This window comes from Alexandromys fortis, unplaced genomic scaffold (assembly GCF_014885135.2).
Source record: "Alexandromys fortis isolate MF-2015 unplaced genomic scaffold, M_Fortis_MF-2015_v1.1 scaffold_185, whole genome shotgun sequence".
NCBI classification, from domain to species: Eukaryota; Metazoa; Chordata; class Mammalia; order Rodentia; family Cricetidae; genus Alexandromys; species Alexandromys fortis.
The window spans coordinates 3210742-3219219 of record NW_026068094.1 but is presented as its reverse complement, the minus strand read 5'-3'; the positions used below and the strand labels follow the sequence as shown (position 1 = coordinate 3219219).

The 8478-nt window shown below is 45.3% G+C and overlaps 1 protein-coding gene across 6 annotated transcripts in view; it reads left to right on the top strand.

The window, feature by feature from the left end:
• The first annotated feature begins 3775 nt into the window (after positions 1–3775).
• The window catches only part of Hmgxb4 (HMG-box containing 4), a 35759-nt gene continuing 31056 nt past the window's right edge, over positions 3776–8478 (top strand). For 2 of the 6 annotated variants that reach the window (XR_007588868.1, XM_050123214.1), the window contains exon 1: positions 3781–3980. The gene's annotated coding sequence lies outside the window, so the exon portion shown is untranslated. Of the gene's footprint in view, positions 3981–8478 lie in introns of all 6 variants that reach the window. The other 4 variants (XM_050123215.1, XM_050123216.1, XM_050123217.1 and 1 more) reach the window with 4 other exon arrangements.

The window sequence follows — 8478 nt, the reverse complement described above, 5'->3', positions numbered from 1 at the left end:
GAGGCATGTGCCACCACTGCCCAGCATTCTGGTTAACTATTATAAACTGGGTTTTTATCACTTAAGACAGAAAACATGCTGGCAAGTGCATTCAGGAATTAAACAACAAAAATAAAATATATTTATAAGGTTCTTAAATGCTTCTAATGGAAACCTAAATCAGGGACGGCATTCCAGAAAAACAAATTATTGTCTTTTGTGAAACCCATTGACTATCTTTTTGTGCAGTGAGTGAGAATTGAGGAGGCTGAGGCTGTAATAAACCATTTTCATGGCATTTACATTTCTGTTTTGGGTATAAATCCAGCAACATTTACCGGGTAAAATTCCCAGTGTCTATCTCCAGCGGATCCATGGCGTCTCTCTGACTCTTTCCTTCTCCCAGCACTCAGTTCTGTCTTCCCCACCTACCTAAGTTCTGCCCTATCAACAGGCCAAGGAGGTTTCTTTATTCATTAACCAAGAGAAGCAACACACAGAGGGGACTCCCACATCAGAGGGGGCTTGGAACTGTCCACCAAACATTCCAGACTCCTTGTATATATGGATGCCAGGGGGCTGAGGTGATGTTTCCAACCAAACATTCCAGACTCTTTGGATAAAGAGGGTGCTGGCTCAAGTCTGTCTACTTCCTGCAGGCATGGGGTGACACGGGAGAGGGGAGTGTTGGGAGTTGGTGGGCTCACGCTCAGCGAGAGGTGTGGCTGGAGAGGCATCTGGTTTACTGCTATCCTGGAGACCTCAGACATCTGTTCTTTGAGGGAGATGAGAAGGCAGGTGGCTAGGAGAAGAAAATATGTTGTTATTCCTAGTCCTATGAATGGGGCTAGCCATGGGATGGGGCATTGGCTGCCAGAAAGAACGGGACAGAGAAGTGTCCTGGTTGTACAGGAGAGGCTCGGGTGAATAAGTGAGACACAGAGCAGATATGTCCTTTAAAACCAGATTTTGAGCTAGGAGACTTAGTACCAAAGGTGAAGGTCCAGGAGTTGGTGCAGGTGTTGGCGTTAACTGGAGGGCCTTTTGTAAGTTGGTCTTGGCCCAGACAGCAAGAGTGACCTGTAAAAGATGCTTGAAAATGGGTGGGGTTAAAATAGGCTCCGAAGACTGTTAGTTTTTACCAGGCCTGATTTTTGATACAGCAGCAGAACTTTTTCAGGAACCTGCAGGTATCTGTAAGACAACTAGAACAAGAACATTTTAGAAGACAATTAAAGGGAATTGGGAGCTCTGGATCTCTAAAGATACTCCTGAAACCTGTTAATCCTGGGCTGTGAAAGAGGCACACCTGCCACCTGCCTGTATTTTTAGCAGGAAACTTAACAAATGAAGTAATGAGTTACCAGTACTTTTTTTTTTTTCCGAGACAGAGTTTCTCTGTAGTTTTTTGGTGCCTGTCCTGGAACTAGCTCTTGTAGACCAGGCTTGGCCTCGAACTCACAGAGATCCGCCTGCCTCTGCCTCCTGAGTGCTGGAATTAAAGGCCTGTGCCACCACCGCCCAGCTAAGTTACCAGTACTTTTAAGTCATCAAATGCCATTAGACAGACCTGGGAGGGATAAATGAGCAGAAATGAGATAGATTTTTTTTAGCTAGGCGGGCAATCCCAAGTCTCTCCCTGTTCTTTGGAGAACACCAGCCTTAGAAGCAGTGCTGCTGAGTACAAGAGGCCTGAAGATTTTCCTGTGGGGGGAAGATTTAGTCTATCTGTCTTGGCAGAATGAGATGATCGCGCACACACACACACACACACACACACACACACAGTATAGCATCCAGGAAGCCAATGAGGTGGAAGGTCACTTTTTGCTGTGCAGTGGCTTTGCCATACACAAAGGCAAGCCTCCAGGCAGAAGGTCTTCTGTAACCATGCATCTTCTTGGAGGAGCTATCAGATGCTGCAGGAGCTGGCATGTCTCGGTGTTAGGAGCTCTTTTGTTAAATCCCTTCTCTCAGGTCTGTAAAGACACTTGAGAATTGGGTACCATTACCTGTTAGTTATATTTAAATTAGACATATAAGTCAAATTTAGACATGTATTTTACCTATGCTACTAAATCTAAGAAGATTAAAAGGAATATTTTAGTAAGTCAAAGAATACTAGCACATACTCTTACAAAAGATGGTGGTGGGGTTGGTGGGGTTAAAATAGAGGTTACTGACATGTTTGTATTTTTCCAGAATTGTTATAATCTGGAATTTTACCTTAGGTGTAAGATAGCCCCAATTTTAAAGGATTTTTATAAAAGGCAGCCCAAGGGCATTTGGAGATCAGGCCTTGAATAGTAAGTGTCCATTTTTACAAGTCTACGCCAAATCTCAGGACTCAATGCGCTACCCAGGTGGCCCTACGGGAAAACAAAAAGGGGGGGGGTGGTATGGGAGACCACCTGTTCATTCTCTGGGGGAAGTTTAAATAGCCTGTGCGAGTGGTCTTGACCCTCCCTGGGGAGAGGTCACCTTTTGGCGGGCTTTCTTGTAGGTGGAGTCTAGACTGTGGCAACTCCCCCGGGAGGGGGCTTGGAACTTTCCACCAAACGGATAGAAAGAAACAAAAGGAAGGAAGAAAAAAAGGAGGGAGGGGAGGGAGAGGAGGGGAGGGAGGGGGAGGGGNCCATGACTGCTCTTTGGATAGGAGAGGGAGGGGGGGAGGGAGAGGAGGGGAGGGAGGGGGAGGGGAGGGAGGGGGGAGGGGAGGGAGGGAAGGAAGGAAGGAAGGAAGGAAGGAAGGAAGGAAGGAAGGAAGGAAGGAAGGAAGGAAGGAAGGAAGGAAGGAAGGAGATAAGGAAATGAATAAATAAGAGCCCTCCTGTGGAAGTCAAAGCACAACATGAGTGAATAAGTTTTTTCTTTCCACCATGTGGGCTCCTGGTGTCAAAAATATACCCACTGGCTTGGTGTAAAGTGCCCTAATCTACTGAAGCAATTCTCCAGTTCTGTAAACATTTAAATGAAAATTTAAGTGTGCATGTGGGGGAAGGGGGTGACGATTTGGTGAGAAAACAAATTTACAGCGCGCCCTACAAATGTATGTTCTTCCGCTTCCCCTCACAGGCGAATATCCAGACATAGATGTTAAATCATAAATAAATACTGCTATGCATCTTCATGTCTTGAATGTCTAGATGATTATACTGGGGGGGGGGCGGACACTTCCTTAAGAATCAGAAGACTTGAAGGCAAAGAGAACCGGGGTACTATTAGGTGACCAGGAAGGCCAGGGAATGCAGATAGGAAGAATTTGTAAAAGAGAATACAAAACTGTTTTTCTAATGTTGTTCTGACGTGGAGTTTTCGGGTGTTTTGTTTGTTTGGTTTGTTTTTGTACGTTTTCAGGTGTTTGTTTGTTTTGGTTTTGTATGTGTTAGAGAAGAGCATACAAATATAACTGATAGTGAACCTGTAAGGTCCACAGTGAAGCTCCACACTTTCGGAACGGCTGCTCTGTTTTCACAGATCGTCAGGAGCTGTAAAGATTTTTTACAGAGATGGTCAAGGGAAGGTGTTTGAATGATTGAGTCAATCTAGTTGCCTGGTATTTTTTTTATTTGTGATTTCTTTGCAGAAAGCTGATTTTTTGTTTAACTGAAAGCTGATTAGAAGACTTGGGAAGTGATAGGTTGAGAGCGATTTTTAGCCCAAACTCGGCACTTGAGCTTATTCTCAAAAGCTACCGCGACCGCGCTCAGCGAGTGCCATTCGATGCACTCGACGCTCTGCGGCCGGCGCGATAGCCGCGCTGCAGTAGGAGTCTGCGCTCTGGGCTCGACTGAGGCTCCCTGGTCGCTCGCGCTTTCTCTCCTTCTCCAAGATGGCGGCGGGCGGCGGCGCTGAGGCGGGATCCGAGCGAGTCGAGTGAAGGTAGCGGCGAGCGGATCCCCCACCAAGACGGGCCGGACCCCCACCCCGTGGCGGCAACGGCCCCGCCCGGCCTCCGCCCACCGCTCAGGCCCCGCGACACCGTCCCGGAGGCGCCCCAGGTCCGCTACGGCCTAGCTCGGGGACCAAGCCGGGGACTGGAGTAGCGGCCGCAGCCGCCCCGGCGTAGGGGCTGGAGCGGGCCGCAGGAGGAAGGCGGCGGGAGCTGTTCAAACGGGGAAGGCGGGAAAGCTGCGGGGCCGGGAGGGGGCGTGCGGCCGCCCCGGGGACCCGCGGCCCGCGCCGCCCCTCCCCCTGCGCCGCCGTCTGGGCGCTCCGGGGCGCCGGAGGCCGCCGGGACGCGGGAACCCGGGGCGGGCGGAGCGCGGCTGCGGACCGGGGCGCGGGCAGTTTGGGGCTGTCAGGAGAGGTCCCGGGGCGGACGGGAGGGCTGGGCGCACGGCGAGCGGGGCGGGATGCGGGCAGCTGCCTGCGCCGCGCCGAGGTTTGTTGAAGTAGCTGTTGCAGCAGACCTGCCGGGGTAACAGCGCGGACCCCGGAACGGTGGTCTTGGGGACTGTGCGGATAAACCATCTCGTATTGTGTGTGTTCTTTGCGTGCGACCCAGTTTGAGCATGCCTTCGTTGGAGGCTCCTCCATACAGGCCCATTTCTCTCCCTCCAGAACCACAACTTGTAGATTCACTTTATTTTATATCATAAAGAAGAGAAGAAATGTCTACCACCCACCCCACCCCTATTTCTAAGCTACTGCCGATTCTATTCCTTTGTGGCAAAGTAAAATTTTAAAACTACATCCGAAGTAAAGCCTGTTGATTGCACATGGCTTGTCAAAATTTGGATCGCTGGTCTCCTGGAACTGTGTTGTTAGCCAATCTGTGCAGTGGTCGTGGCTCCGCTTAATTGCCTTGCAATGAGAAGATTCAGTGCGCGTTCCTGGCTATGGAGATCTCTGCAGGTTCAAAGCTGGCCGGGACTGGGAGTGCTGTGTAGGTAGGTCCTTGGAGAAGGGTGTGGCGAGAATTCGGAGATGGAAGGAAACTCACTGAAATGAGAAGAATTCACCTGCGCTGTCCTAAAGTAACAACAAAATATCAGAAACTGTAAATAGCTGGACGTGTTTCTTCCTTTGCCTGCTCGGACTGGCAATCTTGAGTTCCTGAAACAGCCCTGGAGAAAACTCCCGCCTGGAGGAGACCTTCCATGCCCAGTTTACTGGGTGGATTTTATGTATTCTTTTTCAATTCTCCTATCTATTCCGGGATGACGATGCATGTTAGTGTTTGCTGGAACTAAGATTACCTCCAAAAAATTATTTTCTGGAACTTCTTTTCATAGTTTGAGCTTCCAAAATAACAAAATGCGACCTCTGAAGATTTTTTTTTTTCATAATTACTTGGCTATCCAAAAAGCCTGCTCCTGAAGGTTGATTTGCAGTTTTACTTTCAAGTGGGAACAGCAGCCTGCTTCTTTTTCAAATCCTGAAGAAAAACCTCAGAGGAGCCACTTCACAATTTTCAAGTTTCCTAAGCATTCACTTTTTATAATGGCATAAACAGTATTAAATAATGAGCGTTTATTTTTACTGTGTTGTCATTTCTCTGCACACTAGGGCAAATACTAGCTTTAAAATTATCCTGCCTCATGAAGTTGACAACATTGAATATTGTAAACTCCAAAATTATGGAATTCAAGAGAATGGGTTTTTGCACCTATTTTATGTTTGCCAACATTTAATGTAGCTGTTTTCTGATGTGAAAATCAAACCTAAATTTTTTTTTGTCCTCATTGACCCTCCCAGTTTGCTTCCGACCCCTGAACCCTCAATTTATCTTGGATATTATTTGAGACTTGGAAGGAATAGCAGGGGTTCATCTAATCTTGTATAAATGTTGGCTGAACTCTGCTCCCTTTCACACTGCTGCTTGAGACATTTTCCCCCAGTACTGTGTTTCTCTGGTGATTCAGCTGCCTGTGAACCCTCAGCCACGATTCAGGGCCTGTCCGTCTACACAGCCTATGAACTAGTCCATGGTATTTCTCAGGTTCTGGACTGCCTCACATGTTGGTGAACTGGACTTGTGTTCAGGGCTCACTGATTTTTTTCCCCTGTAAAATGTTCTTAAGTGTTTTTGAGAAAGTTCCAGTATCAGGCCTAACCCTACTACATAAAGCCAGCCGTCTGTGTTAAGTTGCCCTCAGGAGCATTTCCTAGTTCTATGTTCCTTTCAACGTCTTTTTTAATATCTACTAGTTTTTCACAGCAGTCAGAAAAATAACTTTTTCATGTGTAGTTAAAAACCCAGTCTTCCAATAATAAAACAACTTAATTCTATTCAGTGTTCTCAAGGGGAAAGCCTACACACGTCTCTGGGCCTACCTTTGCCTACATTTACAAGTCTGTTGGTGTTGACCAAGGACTGATGGCTGTATTATAAGGTTAATAAGAGTGTTATTGAAATTTGTGGGCAATGAGCATTGTTTCTCAGGAATTTTGTGCCAAAATTCTGGTGTGAAAAGCCTAAAATTGCAGTTCAAGCTATTCTATTTGGTATCAGTCTGTGAAAGGCAAGGTGACCTGTATGGCTTTCTAATAAACTTGTCCTGTATTAGTGAGAAGATTGCCATTGTTTGAGACAGGATCTCTCTAAATAGCCCTAGCTGCCCTAGAACTCACTATGTAGATTAGGCCGGCCTCAAATACACGTGTCTACTTGCCTCTCCCTTCTGAGTGCTGGCATTAATAAAGGTGTGCATCACCTGGCGATAATGCCCTTTTTAAATGAATGAATATTATTCCCAATGACCCACCTTTACTCCCTTTTAAGTCCTCACCAATGTGTGGGAAGCGAAGGACAGTATCTAATTAAGAAACTTGAGTAATTAAATGTCCGAACGGGAAAAACTGAATGTCTCTTCACATTCTTACATGAGGCCTGACTCTACATTCTCACCCTTTATTTCATGTAAAGGCACTTTGAGCAAGCAGTATGCAGACTCTCTAAATAATCCAGTTCATGCTGTTTGTTCACTCTGGGTTCCCTTCCCTTACCTGGAGCAAATGCTTCGTTCGCTTCACATTTTCTATTTCTCAGACTTAGAAAACCTTGGCGATGCTTTTCCTCTTCGTGTTCTCAACTTTGGTCTCGCTATGCATCGAATTTATGTGGCTTTAGAACAAGAAAAAAATTTTTTTTTATTGTTTTGTTTTTGAGACAGGATGGTCTCACTTTGAAGCCCTGGTCAGCCTGGAACTCATGTAGACCAGATTGGACTGGGATTAAAGGAATTAAAGGCATTCACCACCACACTTCACTATAAAAATTCTGAACTGTTAAATTTTGAAACTTTCCCCTGTTAATTCAGTTAATGTTTCCATCCCCCCAAAATATATGCTCTTTTCTCCATACCAAGCTAAGTCATGTGTAATCCTCAATAATGAGTAGTCCTAAATCCATTTATAATAATGAATATAAAAATAAAATTACCAATTAGATTAACTAACTGAATGAAAACATTTTCGAAATAATTATCATTTTAAATATTTTGCAAAGAAGTGAGTTCTGGGCCAACCAAAGCTACATAGTGAGACCCTATCTCAAACCAGGAAGGAAGAAAGGAAAGAGAGAGAGAGAGGAAAGAAAGAAAAAAAGAATTCTGCAAAGATTTTCTGTCCTAAAGGTAATCCAAGGATTTTACTTCACAGTGCAGTCTGTAACTCTGCCGCCTTCAAGGTCAGTGTGGACATCTAAACTTGACCGTCCCAAAATGCTCTATAGCAGTGGTGCTCAACCTTCCTATTGCTGTGACCCTTCAGTGCAGTTCTCATGTTATGGTGATTTATAGCCATAAAATTATTTTCATTGCTACTTCATAACTGTGATCTTGCCCCTGGCATGAATCATGATGTAAATCTGTGTTTTCTGATGGTCTTATATGACCCCTATGAAAGAATTCTTTGACACCCCCCCAAGGGGTCACAACCCACTAGTTAAGAACTATTGCTTTACCAGGTGTGGTGGCACATGCCTTTAATCTCAGTCCTCGGGAGACAAAGGCAGGCAGATCTCTGTGAGTTCGAGGCCATCCTGGACTACAGAGTGAGTTCCAGGACAGCCAGGGCTACACAGCAGAACCCTGTCTCCAATCCTCCCCTCCCCTCAAAGAAAGAACCACTGCTCTAAGTACTACAATATTCAGAACTATGTAAGATGACACACATCTTTAATCCCAGTGCTCAATAGGCAGATCTCTGAACCAGTCTGGTCTATATAGTGAGTTCTGGACCAGCTGGGGTTACATAAGGAGACCCCGTCCCAACAAAACCCAGTACTGAGAACTTTTAAATTATAGTGCTTATAAATTAGTGAAAAATCTTAATCATAATTTCATTATCAATTGATAAATGGCAATTCTCCATACTACTTTCTAGCCTTAAAAAAAAAAACTTGCTAGTATTGGAAGTTTCCATATAGCCAACAAATGTAAGAAGTATGCCCATTTTTATACTTCAGTGAATTTGAACAAGTTTATAAAGCCCAGCAGAATGCAAAGCTTTAAAATTGTTAATATCTGTATGTATTCTGTTTAAATTACGACA